Source organism: Gigantopelta aegis, unplaced genomic scaffold, assembly GCF_016097555.1.
Source record: "Gigantopelta aegis isolate Gae_Host unplaced genomic scaffold, Gae_host_genome ctg2974_pilon_pilon, whole genome shotgun sequence".
Lineage (NCBI taxonomy): Eukaryota > Metazoa > Mollusca > Gastropoda > Neomphalida > Peltospiridae > Gigantopelta > Gigantopelta aegis.
In genome coordinates, this window is record NW_024533124.1 from 69,633 (window position 1) to 88,266 (window position 18,634).

The window sequence follows — 18,634 nt, forward strand, 5'->3', positions numbered from 1 at the left end:
TCTTTTTATATGGGAAGGTTTTAGAACAAGTTGTGCTGCAATGGGTAGCTACTGTAAGGACACACTGGAAGCTTCAACTTCGACTTTATGTGCTTTAAATAGTGGCTGGAACAGGAGAACCAATAGAGTTTGCCACACGCCTCTCTCATCTCCCTACAACAAGTTTCTAAGCAGATCTTTCAATTCACCTGGTTTAGAAAGTCGCCGAAGTTTTCTTAGTTAATATTCTCAGTCTATGAGAGCAGAAGAGACCAATGGACATGGAGGCATTTTTACCTGGTCGGGATGTAGCTCGTATGGAACATGTTCCTTGGGTATTAAATCACTGAATATTTATTAACCTCATACAGACCCTCCACAATCCAGTTAATTATATTGTCTTATTCTCTCGTGGTTTATTAATAATCTTTAGTGATAGATCAACTACTGTCTTATCCTCTGAAGGACAAAGAAGGTTCTTTCGCAAGGTCTTCGTCGACTGTTTGTATCAGCTATCCTCCTCCTTCGCCATTTGCATCACTAGGAAGCCTACCTCTAGCTGAACGACCACAATTACTTCATCAAGTGTAAGTCATATCTTATTATTCATTATGTGCTTATCATTTTTAATTAGACAAACAGAGAATTATGCTTTGTTTTATAATCATCCAGAAATTTTAGAGGTGTGGCCTCAAACCTCCCTTAACGCCCCCACATTTATATCCATTAATTCGAAATATTGTTCAAGTTTCAAGTTAGTCTTAACAGAGCTACTACTCACGTGACTGACACTAATCCAACAGGTATAACTGCTCATAATTATTAGTTGGTGTGGTTTTTATCTTTTTAGTTCTCCTCTGATGAAACAAGTATTTTGTGAGACAAGTCATTCACTTGCTGCCTGTGTTTCTTCTTGGTCGTTGGTGTATGACTGTTGAATTGTTAGGTCGTTGTTCTCTGATAGCTTAGGTCGTCATCGTTATTCCATTTTCCATCAGTTACAAGGATTTGAAGTAACTGAAAGAGAGCTTCGTCGAGAAATGGACCAACTTCGTTCTTCATCACACAGAGATCTTCAAATAGATGTAATGAAAATATTATAATTTATCATTGTGTGGGTGGACTTACTTGCTAGGTTGATAGAGAGAGAGAAAGACTTCTACCAGAGCTCTTTAGACGTTTAAATGACCAGTGTGAGTTTCATCGTGTTGGTGCTAATCAACACGCCATTATGTGTTCATCGTCTACGAGTCATCCTTCAGAAATAGCAAGAGAAGGTTTCTGGAGTGTGTACGGAGTTTCTTTACTGCTATAGCTGAGGTAATGAATGGATGAATGGATACATGATTTAATGGATGTATTGTTATATAGGCAGTGTTATCAGAGAATAATCTTCCAGATTGGATCATCTTTATCTCATACTGGTCGAGCCTTAACATGTAAGTGATTAGTGGGTGGGGTTTTATATATTGTCTTACAGTTACTGAGGTTCTTGATGATCTCGTTAGTGGACATGATGAAGGAATGGACACAATTCAACTATCGGAGCTGTTACCATTATTTTATCAACCTGGAAAACCTGGATTCTATTCCATAGGGGTGGTGTGGTTCTCATACTACCTCAAGATTGAATGCTTACCGTAATATAGGAAGGAACCACTTCAGAGCATGAATATAATTTACTGCCTTTTCTAGAGTGATTTGTTTAGCCCTACTTCATTCCGAGATGATGCCCCTCCCACTTTGTCGCACATCTACAAATATTACTTAACACAAAAGGTAATCTTTTGACTGTTGCTAGGATACTGTGGTTTGCTAAGGATACAATGTTAATATAAAATTTACACTGAAACCCTCATATACAACAGAGAATTGAAAATAAAAGTACCTTGTTGAAACCAGTTTTAAAAGTGGTATTAATTGACCTTTGTTACTTGTACAGGTTTCTTGGCACGATTTAGCTTCTTTGATCCTATCGTTCTTATATGAAGGTCTGCGTAAATTGATAGTGTCTGCTAGACAAGATCAAACAGTATGAAGGATATGGGTGAGTTTATGTGTCCATTTGTATAGTCTATTCATCCATTGTGTAGATCCTCAGTTGCAAGTGACTCTCGGAGAGTATGAGGGCGGAGCAACACATTGTCTGTTACTTCTGCTCCGACAGATCTGTGAAATCAGTCGATGTTATAAATATGTTCAACTTTATGCAGAAATCAAGAATTGATACGATGTTATTGAGGAACCCTTACCAGTCTGTCCCTGAATAATGACTTGAATGATCCAGGAATGAGGATGTTATGGTCTAGGAATGTTAAAATACTAGTTTGGAAATGAAAAATTTGTTTTTTACAAAGGCAATGAGGTCTGGTTTATGGGATGTACTCCCATCACAAGTTTTGGAAGGACTAACTGCAAAGATTTGAGATTGTTATTGTGTGGTTGTCAACAAGTGGACTTAGATATTTTGAAAAAATCACTACATTCTCAGATGAAAGCCGTACGATAAGTTGTTACTAACTACTCTAATAACTCTCTCTCTCTCTCTCATCTCTCTCTCTCGCTCATCTTCTCTCTCTCTCTCTCTCAGGTAAAGGGTCAGACCTAATTATCAGTTTAAAACTTGGTTTTTGGTCAATAGTGGAGAGAATGAACAACAGAGAACGTCAAGATCTTCTGTTACTTTTTGGACTAGTTCGCCTGTAATGCCAGCTAATCCAGAGGCTTATCAACCAGCTCCCAGTATCAACTATACGACCAGCTGATGACCAAACTCTTTCCAACATCTAATACTTGGTACTCTCACGATTATATCTCCCCCTCTATTCCAGTAAAGTACTTCCTTAAAAGCAAATTTATTAGCAGCCATTAAAATAAAGACATTTGGCTTTCATTTTAAGAACAGGTTTGATCACATGACTCCATATAGCTTATCAGTATGATCAGTATAATCCAATAAACATTGAGAAATCATACTTTGTAATAAATAACATTTTATTTTATTATTTGTTCATGCTTTAATAATTAAACTAGTAATTTGATATCTAGCCAGCACAGCTGATATTTTTTGACTGAGGACAACATTACGTGTCCATAAATTCATAGTGTCTAATGCAAATCAGATCTCTAATTTTATGAATAACAGTACATATAACAATACGTCGCTATACGGGGCTTCCCTGTAGGGAGGGGGTAAATATGAGGGTGTGCACGGCACAATGACTTTTGTTATGGTGATTGCGCAGTTTATTATATGATATCTTACGTCCTATACGTATGTTATATTACACGTATAAATTATAAGAACTATTAATTAATATTGACAATTGTGCGTGTGTTCCATAATAAATAGATTTGTAGTTATTAAGGTTCGAATTGCGCAAGACCTGATATTATTCAGCACCTCACGCGTCCATTCAAGAAAGGTGACTTACACAAATTAGCGGCATACATCTGATCTTGAATCAACAGATTGACAGAGAAAGGTATGCAGGCATAGTATAAAGTTTACTGAGGAGACACCGCGAAGACTCTTGAGAGAAAACTCATCTCTCTGCTGCGCTGCTGTGTATTTTCGGACGCTGTCGTATTTTAAATATATCGAATTTAAACCGTTTCTTTTTGCTCTATTCTGGACAAGTCGTGTTTATATGTACACAGTGACGACTCGAACACACAATATTATGTGGGAAACGAGCAGGATTAGTATCAGCTTTAAAGCAACGACTCTTTATAAAGAAACTTCAGAGGACCACCATCACCACACTCTCGAAACACACAAAAAATTGTCTTAAAAGAATCATAGGAAGATACCACTTGATACAGAAGCTTCTGAGACAGGATTATACCTTGTTTTGACATGCAGACTGGTTTATGTTCACATCTAAAGTGTATCCTTTAGGTCGTTTCTCTGAGTTTAGCCCCTCTAATTATGACGGCAATTGAAGGAGTTCATCACCAGTAGATGTATGTATGTAGACCAAGAAGCAGTTTGTAGTTCGTCCAATTTTTCTTTGGAGATCTCCATGGTACTTAAAACAAAACAAACGACTATCTAATGCAAGCTTGCATTTATTTTCGACAGATTATCAAAGTAATTGCACCACGCCACACAACATGGACTTTGTTTTACGAGACTCAACTAAAAAAAAAAAATTTATTTTTACAGATACTTCTAATAGTACTTGTAAAATTGAAAAACAATTAATTTAAATTGTTTTTCTTTTCAGTTTATTAATAGCACTTTCAGTACTTAGAAGATGCTGTTTTTGTTGTGATGGACTACATACAGAGGAGACTTACTTAATGACCGCATGGTTGTCAGCTTATGTTTGCCCCAGAGATGCTTGCATCCAGGACCCTATTCAGGGCGAGCTGCTGATATGTGGAGTGCTGGTGTAATCCTTTACACATTGTTGGTAGGGCACTATCCTTTTTTTGACATGAACCCACAAGACTTATTGTCAAGATTCGTTCTGGTCATTACATAATGCCTCATACTATATCTTATTTAGCACGTTCTCTTATCAATGTCATTACTAAATAAGGAACCATCACAGAGACCACGTGCTGAAGCAGTAAGTCATCATCCTTGGCTAACAAATCCACCATCCCAAGAAGAGTCACCATTACCACTAAAAACAGAAATAGATCAGACAGTCCCCACACAAGTTGCTATAGTAACATTGATATATTACATAACATACTAATATTATTATAACTGTAAACACTGACATTTGTTAATACACACCACTTCTAATCTCACAACTTTACTTGTAACAATGTATACTCTAACACTCCACTTGTGTCCTCAGTTTATCTTTACCCAAGATAATATTTTGTAAAATATACTTTATTAAATTTTATTAATAAAGAACTGATTCTAAAAAATGAATAAAAACAACTCAATAATATTCTAGTACAACAATAAATAAAATAAACTATTAAAAATGTTAAAAATAGTCCACATATTTATACACACACAAATGTGACATATACTATTTTGATAAAAGGAAGTGGGGACTCAAAATTCATGAATAGAACCTCGTGGACATAGTTTACTGGAAATAAACCCTCTCTCTCTCTGTCACCTTCAATATAACCACGCTATACAATAGATAATAAAATTAGCACATTTATTATTATCTAGACTTACCCACCAATCTTTACTTAGTTTTAATGTTACAACAATTCTCTCTCCTTCTTTAAATCCTAATTCATCTACTCGATCTGGGTCACAATTATAAAGTGCTTCAACTAACAATAATGAATTGGTGAACTAGAAGGTTGCTATGGAAACAAGAATATCAATAGCTTCTACAATAATATTATTACTGCTTACATTAATACTAACTCAGGAATCATAGACACTCTCTTCTTACGTTTGGAGCTACTGGTAAACTGTAGGACTAATACATTAAATATGTTATATAGTACATTGATAGGTTCATTACCTTAGAGGCTCAGCAGTACGTGAGACTGTCCTGGTGGAGGAGGCGGGCAGGATCTGAGGAGGGATAAATGGTTAGGTTGAACAGCTACAAATGGAGTTTTTCCTGTAATTCAGAATGAGTATCTACTAATTGTGACATTGGTCTCCTTCTAGAATCTGTATAAGACGTCCTATTTTGGGAGAATTAGCAGCACTAGATGTACCACTAGTGGATGGTAATCCCAATGTGACTCCCACCCCTCCTCCAATTATATTATCAACTGTTTCACTACGTCGCATTCCACATTCAATCAACTGGATTTGGTATATACGTCATCGTCATGACAACCAGAACTAACAACCCCAATCAATATCAATATGCTCACACTTAGAAAACTTGTTCTTCATAGCATCTTGTAACTTTAGAGAAATCTTGATTATAAAGTACATAAAAACTAACCAGTTCAATACAGTCATCAAACTTCTTCTCCTCGGCAATATTCAAAGCTGTTTTTCTTCCTCTTATTCTCTGTCAGTTAAACAGGACAGTACAAACCATGCCTACTAATTAACACTTACTAGTAGTAACACTGGCATTATGATTTAATAATAACTTAATACATTGGGGCTGTCAGTTAATGTGGCAATATGGAGAGGGTATTACCCTCGCTATCAGGCTGGTTCTCACTACGGCTATTACCCAAAATAAAGTCAATCATATGTAATGATGTCAAATCTTCTTGTTCAATTGCCATGTGTAATACGTGCGTCCATTACTAATGAAGCCTTGAGATCACCACCCTCGCATATACCTACAAATAGATACATAGTTGTATAATAGAATGAACACATACTTGTACAAATGTCTAACATCTCGTAATTCAACAGCGTCAACTAATTCTTGATCCAATAAGGTAGTTTCAAGTTGATGTTCTATATATTTTCGATGAATATATTGTTAGTAATAAACTCACGACGTACATCCCTAATAGGTAATAAAAATTCATTTATCCATTGTTACAAAGTATTTGTCTATTACATATTAGCATCAGAGGGAGGTTAGGGTCTAGTAAATTAGCTTCAAGGACCTCGTTAAGTAGGGAATTACCATTACTCGTGCTATCTATAAAATGGTAAGATAAGATATCAAATGGACAGTTGGTACTTACCAAGAGCTCACACGTCTTTAATGCATCCAATTTAAGTGATCTTATACGAGAATATTGGACACCAAGTTCACGATGACGACCAGAACAATGAATGCACATTAATACTCCTAAATTGACTGAAAGCCACTCAGGATCAGGAGTTCCACAATCACAACAACGATCGTTACCTAATGACATCATAATGACAATATTGTTACTATTTTTAGCATACCAGGTAGACATTGAGTTTTTTGCTATTATATTCTTCACAAGTTGTCTTATGTCTCCCTCCAATAATTGTGGGGGAGGAAGAGGTTAGACAGATCTTACTAGGAGTAGTAACAGTATCTCCTCCAAATAATTCAAGCTGACATTGGTAAATTGGTCATCACTTGACGCCATCTAAAATATGATTATTAACATAAGACACTTCATCTTCCTAAACTCACTGTTGTAACTCTACCTCACCTTCAGCATCAAAAGTATAAGCCGAGTTTCTACATGAAAACAAACAGGCATTTTTACATTGCCCTTTAATTATCATTGTTAATTGTTAGTTCTCTATTAATAAGACCTTTTATACTATCACATACGTGCTTGTAATTTGAAAACAGATTTTCGACCATCTACTTCCACATTCTTTAAAACTGAAATAACATCCACTGGTATCCGAACATGTGGTGCATGAGTCTGAGGAATGGAACACAATACATCAATGGACACATTAGTAAATAATGGACAAAAAGACACATAATTAGATAATCAATGAAATTATTAGTAAATAAATGGACATATAATTTAATGAATGGACACATTAGACTTACATGGCTGTGAGCCATTGTGAAACCATTACCAGAAACTGTACAATATCTTTTAGGCCATTGTCTCGGGGTAATCTTAAAACATTCTCTGGTCTCTTTGCTAAAAAACCTGACTTCTCAGTCAATCCAGTATTTGTGACGGATCCGACTTGTATAATACCAGCTTTCATCACACCCAACCCATATCTTTTACGAAGTTATTTCTCGTACAGTATTTAATCTCTTACGCTCTTTGTCCTGTTTAGAACGAAGCTAAAAGAGAAAGGAACTTGTTATAATTATGTTTGTAACACAATGCATTATACCAACTGCTCTATATTGAACACGTACATTGTCCAATTCCCTTGTGTACATAACAAGTAATAGTTTTTGTTAGTTTAAATAAATTGTTACTACTTATTGTTACAAATTGTCTTGTATACTGACATACCAATTACAACTATAATATTAGGAGGTCCCTCTGATAACTGTGTTGTTAATCTGGTCTCCCCATTGCTCCATAGCTAGTAATAATTTACTCCCATCTTTAAAATAACTAGACAGATATTATAAAAATAACAAGTTATCATAAAATGACATACTTCTCTTGTGCACCTTGATAATAACCTACTAAGTGATCTGCTAAATCTACTCCTCTCTTTGTCTTTACGTCCAACACTTTTAGTAAATACTACAAAGTATATACAAGTTATGATAGCCTTAATGCTAATACACATACTTCACAGACACCTAACTGGAACTTTCTTCTCTCTGATATAAGTTTCCTGCTAACTGAAAGAAGATCAATACATTATGTATGGACTACATGTACCTCTTCTGCTGTAAAGACTCTATCTTGAGGATTGACACCTAACTGCTGAAGTGCTCTCTTCTCATCTCTCTCTGTTGATTTCTTGCTGTCTCATATTGACTGTACATATTGTTAATATTAGATTTATATTTGGCCTAGTGGTGCAAGATTAAGGGTGTGGTTGTGGTGTGGCCAGCTTACTCCTTTCAGTTCATTTTCAAAGAGAAGATTAAGTGAATAAAAGATCATGCTCTTGGTGGATGACATCTGAAAATGGATGAACAGGTGAACTGATAGATGCATAATAAAATGAAATGGATAAATGTTCTGAACAGATAAAGATATGGATTAATAAAAACTCACTAAATTTCCGAAAAGAGAAGCATTTGCTATAGAGAAAACAATAGTTTATTAATGTGTGGCTAATGTGTGTAGTTATGACAACCAATGACTAACTTACATTAAATAACGTCCCAAATTTGACAAATGCATTCCCTGGACAATAAAAACAACAACAATTAATCAACAAGACACACACAGAGATCAACATCTAAATATCAAGGAAGTTATCTTTTGTAACTACCTCAATTATTACAGGTAGTTAATATAATTTATTTAGACAAGTGATCTGTTCCTCATTGTCAACCTACTCTAAAAATTAACTATTCTGGTTCACTGGCTGAAGTGACAGTACCAAATTTGACTAGATCATCAGAAATGTAGTGAGGGCGTTACCATGTACTATAGGCAGACAATAAAGACATTATATGTAATAGATATAGCATACCTTCTCCATACGTATAACCCTCTTTCAAAGTGACTGTCAACTTACGAACATAACTTTTATCAGAAGATAGACTCACAATGATGCAAGCATCTTATATTGAGAATTCTGAGTTTGTTTACCTCTTCCTTGATTGGATTCACGTTTCACTTTGGGCATAAAGTCTGAAAACTAGACTGTTGTGGAGCCGAGAAGTCATCCTCTATCTCATGTATATACGCATCTACACACTGAGATAATTGGAGTCAGCTCCAAGATTACAGCCATAATCGATCTCCTTTTTCTCTCAAGAAATGTACACACCTTCTTAGACCTATTGACCAATCACATCACAGAACTATCATGCCTACCACGTGTAATAGTTCCAAAATGGCTACTTCACAACAAGAGAGATCACTCGCCCAGTCTATAGTTTTAAGTGTTGGGATGGACAAAGTGAAGTATGAACGATGTGAGAGAAAATATCAGGAGATTATTGCAGTTTTTTATAAATAAACATTGTGGCTTAAAAATTCAAGTAATTATTACTAAATTCTAATTTGTAATTATTATTCATATTTACAGGGTAAAGGGATTACTCCAGTGAAGTCAGATATTAGTTCTTTTATCGTTGAGGCTAAATCAAGATCCAAGAGAGTTTACGAGCTATTGTAAGTAATTATAATTGGATATAATGTGTCATTTGATATATAGCCATCAAAACCGACCAGTACTCAAGTTGAATTTTTTAGAAAATCGTGTAATAAAATTAGAGAAAGCAAACGCTTCACTTACAAAACGTATGAAATATTTAATATATATATATATATATATATATATATATATATATATATGCTGTGTTGTTCTTATAGGAGTGAATACCTTGAACAACAGTTAAATGCTTTATACCAAATAAGGTAATATCATTATAAAGTATTATTAATAATATAGTGGGTGTTCCTTCTAAAGACAAAACAAAGGACAACAAATGAAGATGAAAAAGGAGGATGATTTTGACTTGTTTGGATCAGATGAGGTGGGTGTGGCCCTTAGTATTGTCATATTAATATTGTCTTTAGGATGAGGATCTTTTTCTTGCCGAGAAAGTTACAAGCAAGAAAGAGTAATAAGCCTTACAAGGCTACAAAGAAACCCCTTTAAATAGTAAGTTTTGAAATGACATATTTTTTATTTGTTTTCAAGAGCCAGCTATTGTGGCTAAATCAAGTATTATATTAGGAAGTCAAACCAGTATGTTATGTATTACCCCCACCTTATTTATAATATATATGGTATGCTTAGTTTAATAGTGGGATGATGAACCCCAGGTGGGTTGTGGTCACACATTTTACTATTACATTCTATGTAATTTAATATGAATGAATTAGAGAAGTGTGTTCGAAGTATTCGAGACAGATGGTCTCAGCGTGTTTTATGGAAAGCACAGTAAAATAAATTTGTGTGTGTGTTTGTTAATATTAACCATTATTAGCTAAAACTTGTCCCTGTGGCATATGGCATACTAAAAACTACAATAAATTGTGTTGTTGAGGATGAGAAAGATTGGAACTGATTTCTTGAAGAAGAAATTACAAAATTTGAAGATTATGTAAGTATTTTATTATATGAGCAATTAAGCACATGTCTCTTCTGTATACACACAAGGTCACAAGTGTTGATATTGCTGCTTTCAATAAACTTTAGAGTTTTTGCTATTAAATCATCATATTTTTTGTTAAATAAATTGTTAACATACTATGATCATGGTGACTTTGTTGCTCCTAAACTTCTAGTACCAGATATTCCATTTTTTTGGATGTTGTCGTGCTGTTCCATTGATTCTTGTCGTTGTTTACGTAATGTTTGACGTGATTTGTCGTAATAATTCAGGGAGATCCTCTTTCTCCCATCCTCTTCATTTGCTTTACCCCCTTTACCCCTCATCATCTGGCCAATCTAATAGTTCTGAAGATGTTTTTTTTTTAGCTCTATTGTTAATAGAGACAAAATTTGTATTGTATATGATGACTATTTCATACCTGTTGAGTATTTAGGATCAAAGGCCCCAAATGTTGCAAATTAGGACCACCATCGTTTTTGATGTCTATGTTGAGTTTAATCTAGAAATATAATTATTATTAATTATTCATAGTTTATTTATAGACCTTTTAGTTTTCTGCAAATGTGGTTGCATGTCTCGGAACAAATCTGGAGGTTCTTCTTGTGTTGCTATTGGCAACTGTGGATCTTTTTGTTCCACAGTAAATCACTTCTTCCCATCATTCCCATTCGGTCTATATAAATGAGTGGGGTGTGGTCAGTACATGTACAGATTTTTTAACCGTCCATTCACTTTGTGGCTGCACCCCTACTTTTGAGGAGGGTTTTCTTGCCACGTTTACCTGTACTGGCACGACATACTCTCACTATATCACATCCACACAATCACCAGCACAGAACTCAATGAATCTCAACATCACGTGATTTTGCAAACGTTTCCACACCATAGAAACCAGATGACAAGTCATGGCTCTTGCATGGTTAAAAAGCTAGTTGAATTTATAAACCACTGCATTTTCTTCTTGCAGTAGAACACGACGCCAGAGGAAGATTTTGATCTACCCAACTAAATCTTTGCCTGCAGGCTTCCATGAAGACAGGTCAGTTATAGACTAGTGAGATAACGTATCGTAGAATCTTTCTGATAGGAGAAAAAAAAACAAAACAAACAAAAAAATTGATCCTGGTGACAGGGAGAATGGTACTTTTACCAAAGGATCCACAAAAACAACAGAATTTAGTGAGTATTCATGTCTACATTACACTAGTATACTATCTGTTATAGAACTCACTCCACGATTAGAAAAAACTGAGTCCAACCAAAACAACTTCACCAAGATTAAATCGGAGATCATCCTTCTCCAATATGGAAAATTAATCCAGGGGCATCTCTGCATCATGAACCCTCGTCTCTCAGCTTTTTTAGCCATCACCCCAAATCTCTCCACCCAGACGACCAACCTTCTTGTCAGGGTACACACCTTACACACAATACTCTATTGGCTTCCATTGTACTCATTATTGTCAGATCTGTCCTCCAATATCTAGACGAGCCCTATCAGCCCAACCCTTCTAGACGTCTAATTATGTACACGTCCTAAAACTTATCTTCCACTTTACATTAAAACCACACGTGAATGGGACGGGGAGATGGACATCAGATATTAAGATGCAGCACTTCAAGCCACACATCAGAACGAATAATTGAACTCTCTCAAACCTAAGACTAATCTCCTCCAACATATCAACCATGTCGTCAATACAATGGCCTATTTTCTCCAGCATCACTACAACATGTACCTAATGAACGCTTAGTTAAACTAGCCATGTCCTAAAACAAATTCCGTTATCAAGAGGAGTATAATCCACACGCCTGGAGTGTGTCTAAGAACAGCACTCCTAGCTCAAACCTCTCCTGGTATTGACCACTTAGCTCCCCCCAACCCCTCCCAGCAAATGTCGTCGAAAGAGGGGTTTAATATACTTTACTATACTATATACTGTACTAATATAGTAAGAATTATTTATTAATTTGGCCAATTCAACATTAACTAATTAGGGTGTTTTCTGGACGTGTTGTTGCTTATCCCATTCTATTCCACAATCTAGTGAATTTTATGGTATTAATGTTTGATAATAAGTCAGTTATAAACAACTTTGTAAATGGATTCTGAACACTATTGCCCTCTGTTGCCACAGCACACCATGCTCAACAAACAATGGACCACATTATGACAATTACATACACGCCTTACTTTAACTATCAAAAAACCTTTCTTCAAGATCCAATTAGATGCTAATATCCCATCAATAACTAATGATGTTACTTGTACATACAGTCTAAATAATGTGTAGATTAAAGAGTTTAATAAATTTGTTGTCCATACTCTCTGATGTTTCCATCGGTGACAAGGGATCTAACTTAAAATCTAGTCCTTGCAGTCCATGAGATAAAACAGTTTCTATAGCCTTGATATAACTCTCTTTGAGACACTAAATACTAAAAATGAAAAGCCCTATAATAATAAGTATTACCAATGTCGATAAAACAAAGCTAATTTTCTTCTTCATTAGGTGGAGCTTTACGTTTGCAGCCACTCCCTTTCTGTAAACTTGAGATTCATGGTACTAAAAGAACTGTTTAAACTGCCCCATTCCTCCTACACAAATATAATTATTATTATATATACTGTGAATATCTATTATTAACCTAACTGGGACGAGTTGATTCCCATAATGTCCTCACCACCCACTTTCTTCTCACCATTCAGCAGCTAATACAGAATAACTTCCTTGATGTGATACATAAGTTCCAAGCTCCGCCACACAACCTGGACTTGCTCACTTAATGACTTATGTTGATTATTATTCAGGATATCCTCTTACCAAGTATGGTTCCATTTATCAGTCCTGTTAAAAACACTGAACATCATTTGGCACACCCATCATATAACAACAGCTGCTCGTAATAGAATCCTTCCCACCTAATAATAAGAAAAATAAATAAGAAATTATGTTATTTTTTACCAAAGAGAGAGTAGCATCTTCTGCAAAAACAAATTGGATTAATTCTATCCTTTCTTCTCTCTCGATACAAGCCATAGCTTTTTCTCCCATTCCTAAATAATATGAAATTAAGTATAATCACAGGATTACTTACTTCAGCTATTGGCTTTCGCATGATTAATGTTTACAGCCCATCTTATCCTTAGCCCATGCCAAGAGGTGAGGTCTAGAGGTAGTTAATTAAAAAAGGTGTGGTTAGAATAATAAACATCCTTTTTAGATCAACTCGAGGAGGTGGAAGAAGAGCAAGATGGACAGTCACCGTAAACAACATCCTTAATTAAGTGAAGAGAGTTTTGATGAAAGAACCAAAGACGTCTTTGATCTATTAGAAAAGATTGGTTAAGGGTAAATTGAAGTAAAAAAAAAAAACAAAAACCACACAAAAAGGATTTAACTGATATCATGATGTATTGTATAGAGCATAATGGAGCAGTATATAAAAGCAATGCACAAAGAATCTGGTCAGTTATTGGCCATCAAACAAGTCCCAGTTGATGCAGATCTTCAAGATATTATCAAAAGAGATCAGTATCATGCCACATGTGACAGGTAGCGTATCACATGACTTTTTTTTTTTGTTTTGTTTTTTTTTTTTTTTTTGTCACATGATCTTGTATTGGTTTTCCTATAGTCAATATGTAGTTAAATATTATGGGAGTTATTCAAGAACACTGACCTTTGGGTAAGTATCATATGGTAATAATTACATGATATATATGATATATTAGATTGTAATGGAATACTGTGGAGCTGGCTCTGTGTCAGATATTATGAGAATTATTGAAAGACCGGTATGTCTCCACCCACAAAAGTCACATGATTTGTTATTGTCTATATAGTTAAATGAAGATGAGATAGCTGTTATATTACAATTTGCACTGAGAAGGCTTAGAATATCTTCATTTTAAAAGAAAAATTCATCGAGATATCAAAGCTTGAAATATTCTACTCAACATGGATGGCCAAGCTAATCTAGGTTGTGTGTATAGTTAACACTTGAATAAGTAATTTTATTTCATTTTATTATATATAGCTGATTTTGGTGTAGTGGACAGTTAACAGTAAGTTTATAGAAAGACTATAGCCAACTAGTCCATCATATTAGATACTATGGCTAAAAGGAACACTGTGGGTACTTGGTACTCCATTTTTGGATGGCACCCGAAGTGATACAAGAAGTTTGGATATGATTGTCTTGCTGATATTTGGTCACTGGGTATCACAGCCATTGAAATGGCCCGAGGGGACGTCCTCCTTATGCTGAAGTACATCAATGAGAGCAATATTTATGATACCAACAAAGCCTCCGCCTACTTTAAAACAACCTGATAAATTCTCAAATGAATTTTCTGATTTTTATTAGCCGTTGTCTTGTTAAGAGCCAGAGGAACGTCCCTCGCAACTAGCCTCTTACAACAAAAATTTGTGAAAGGGAACAAGTCAATTAGTGTCGTTAAAACTCTCCATACAATTGGCTATGACCAAACTTGAAGAGGAAGAAGAAGAGGAAGCTGATGAAGATGATGAATTTGTCACTGCTAGTAATACAATGATACAAAAGGGATACCCCGGTGATGATGATTCATTAATAATTACGAAGCTACTGTAACTGATTTGGGGACATTAGTTATTGTTGATGAATGATGAAGAAGAAGTGTTAGATACAATGAACGTGTGTTTATAATGTAACTATAATAACTCATAATTATAATAACTTGTTAGGTGTTGATACAGATAAGAAACTAAAACCATATCGTCCAAATTTTATGCAACATTTCAAAGAAGATCATGGCAAGAAACCAGGAAAGAAACCAGCTCCTGTTGGACCACAAAGTATATATGCTTACTTTCCTAGCATACCTGAGGGAACAGAATTTAAAGATTATGTAAGTTTTTTATTTGATGCAAAACTAATCTCTCTCTCTCTGTAGCTTAAAAAATTTAACACCGCAGCAGTTAGAGGAACATATGGCTCTCCTCGATAAGAGAATGGATGAAAGTTAGAGGCTTTAAGGAAACGCATATCATCAAAAAAGACAACCCATTTTACAAGCCATTGATGCCAAAAAGAAGCAACAATTTCGTTAATCATATTCACTTGTTTTACAATACATTATACGACTTAATCCATTTTTTATTCAATAATAATAATAATATGGCTACTAACAATATTATTATAATGTAAATTAAGTTGTAGGGGTGGCTTGAAGTTGCTAGAGGAACACCTACATGTGCAAGCGACAAGGTGCTGGCTAAACCAGCAGGGTTAGTGAGCTCTTATAATATATGATGTCTTTAACATTGTTTTCTTATTCCATTAGACCACTGTTAACAGTTTAAACGGATGAAAACTTGGCAGATTTTTTGCAAGTCCTGAAAAAAAGAATATCTGCAAGACTGCAAAGAATGGGTTGAGTAAGTATTCATCCATTTCATGTACCCCTTTGTCCATATTTTCTTATTATATAGTATTAACCAATTCTACTATTATTGTTATATACTAGGTCATCAAATTATATTGTGTCATTTGTATTCCCCTATTTTTGTCAGATTGTTGTCATAAAAACTAATAAATAATAATTTTAATAAATATAATTATTCTTGCATCTTGTATGCATTTTTGAAATACACTTCTAGTCTAGAATTAAGACCTAGCTAGATCGAGACTGCAAGCACACCAAGCTTCCTTGTATTTTTAATATAGTGTCTTAGTCCTTCCCAGCAATTTTAATAGATTTAGAAAATCAAAAAAAAAACCCTTGTGTGTTGCCCAAACGATTCCTACTCGCTCACCCACTCAGGCTTCCACTTAGGTGGGGCTCCAGGATTCCCTGCTATTGCTAGCTGGACCGCCACCTGGCTTGGTAACCCTCGTCTTCGCGAGGTAATCCTGGGTCTGGAGCGTCGCCCTAACTTAAAACCAGCCGTACGGGATTCCAGCTCTTAGGGAATGTCGCATTCAGGAACCGGGACCACAAATACACCAGCCTCATCTCGTTTAAAGGGAGACTACCAGCCCTATCCTAGTCGGCCTTTCGGATACTCCGTAGAGTATGCTGGTAACCATCTCAGAGGTCTGATGCATTGCAGAACGCTGGCCCACAACACACTGGCACTCATGACCGTCTTGGTTTCCTTTTATTGTACGTAAGATTTTTGTCTTCAGCCTCTTGTGGGGCAGCACTGTGTACGCTTATGAATCTCATTAACGGTACTATGAATATGATTAACTGCACGATTGAAGTTAATGATAACTATGGAATATAATTAACGCAGCTGTTAAAAATAACTAAAACTGTAATTTAAAGGGACAAGATAAAAACTAGTCCAACTTGAACAAACATTATAAATGATTTTTATGATTTCTTTAATTTTATACAGCACACAAAAAAGAAACAATCTTGTAAGCAGTAAGAGTGTTTATAACATAACTATAACTTGTTAGGTGTTGATACAGATAAAGAAACTAAAGAACCATATCGTCCAAATTTTATGCAACATTTCAAAGATCATGGCAAGAAACCAGCTCCTGTTGGACCACAAAGTATATATGTTTACTTTCTTAATATAGCCTACCGAGGGAACACAAATTTAAAGATTTTGTAAGTTTATTTACTTGATGCAGAACTAATCTCTCTCTCTCTAGCTGAAAAATTTAACACCACAGCAGTTAGAGGAACATATGGCTCTCCTTGATAAGAGAATGAGACAAGGGTTAGAGGCTTTAAGGAAACGCTATCATCAAAAAGAGAACCCATTTTACATACATTATACGCCATTTTTAATTCAATAATAATATTATGGCTACTACAATAATTATCAATTTATCATTATTATAATTATCATTAAATTACTAATACTTATGTAAATTATTTTGTAGGTGTGGCCTAAAGTTGCTATAGTAACTGAGCAGCACCTACATGTGCAAGCTACAAGATGCAGGCTAAACCAGCAGGGTCAGTGAGCTCTGATATTAAATGGAGATGGTCTTTACATTGTTTTTGTAGTCCTTTAGAACGCTATAAACAGTTTTAACAGATGAAAACTTGGCAGGATTTTTGGAAGTCCTGAAAAAAGAAATATCTGCAAAGAATGGGTTTAGTAAGTATTCATCTATTTCATGTACCCTTTGTCCATATTTTTCTTGTCCATTTATAAACTATCTCACCATTTAGATCACACGTTATTGACAGAATATTGGATGAGGAGAGCAATAAACGTCATCATCTTCATGAGAACATAAGATCAGATCAAAACATCTCATGACAGAGGCTCTTGTTAAAAAGGCTGTAGAACTAGAGGTATACCTTTATTGTTGTCACATGACTAGTCACATGATCACCTGCAGAGAAAAAGACGTGGTGAATTGAAAAAGAAAATGGATCAACTTTCAAAATTTGAAATGGCTGAAAAAATAAAGGTAATATTTTTTTATTATTTTAATGATGTAATATACTATATGCTATATATAGTATCAGTCATTAATCCTATGGGCGTGGCTCATCTTAACCCTACTCACAAACCCATCCTCCACAACTTTCAGGAACCCTTTTCAAGCGGCAAGAGCAACTCCAGCTCCACAAAAGCAGTTTGAAGAGTTAAAATCACATGGTTCATCATTGACCTGCATCTAAATCATTACCTAATTATTACATCAGTCCTTATTTGAGGCCACGCCTACCTTCAGCTCCTCGTCCAAAATACTACTAAACATGAGAATTAGAACAAGCCGCATTAAACGACCTCAGGTAAGTCTCATGGACTCAATCACATACTGACATTTCCATTCCTAGAACTGCTCCAAGTGGTACAGGAATCAGTCTGCCCATCAATGATAAAATTCATACTAATGTTTGTATGAGATTTTGTTATCTTGGGAGTGGAGTTAATGTGAGTCACCTTACCATGCTAAAGTCAAAGTAGATCAACAGCATTGTGGAGGAAACACAATATGTCTGTTTGAAGGACATTTACAACCTAATGGTAAGTCCCTTATCTATAAATGTTCAAGTATTCGGCAATCTTACTAGATGAATTCACTATCTTTCTCTCGACGTCATTATGGATGCCCCT

The 18,634-nt window shown here is 35.2% G+C and overlaps 1 pseudogene; it reads left to right on the forward strand.

Moving 5' to 3' along the window:
* The first annotated feature begins 13,985 nt into the window (after nt 1-13,985).
* LOC121391797 overlaps nt 13,986-18,634 on the forward strand; it is a 28,968-nt pseudogene continuing 24,319 nt past the window's right edge.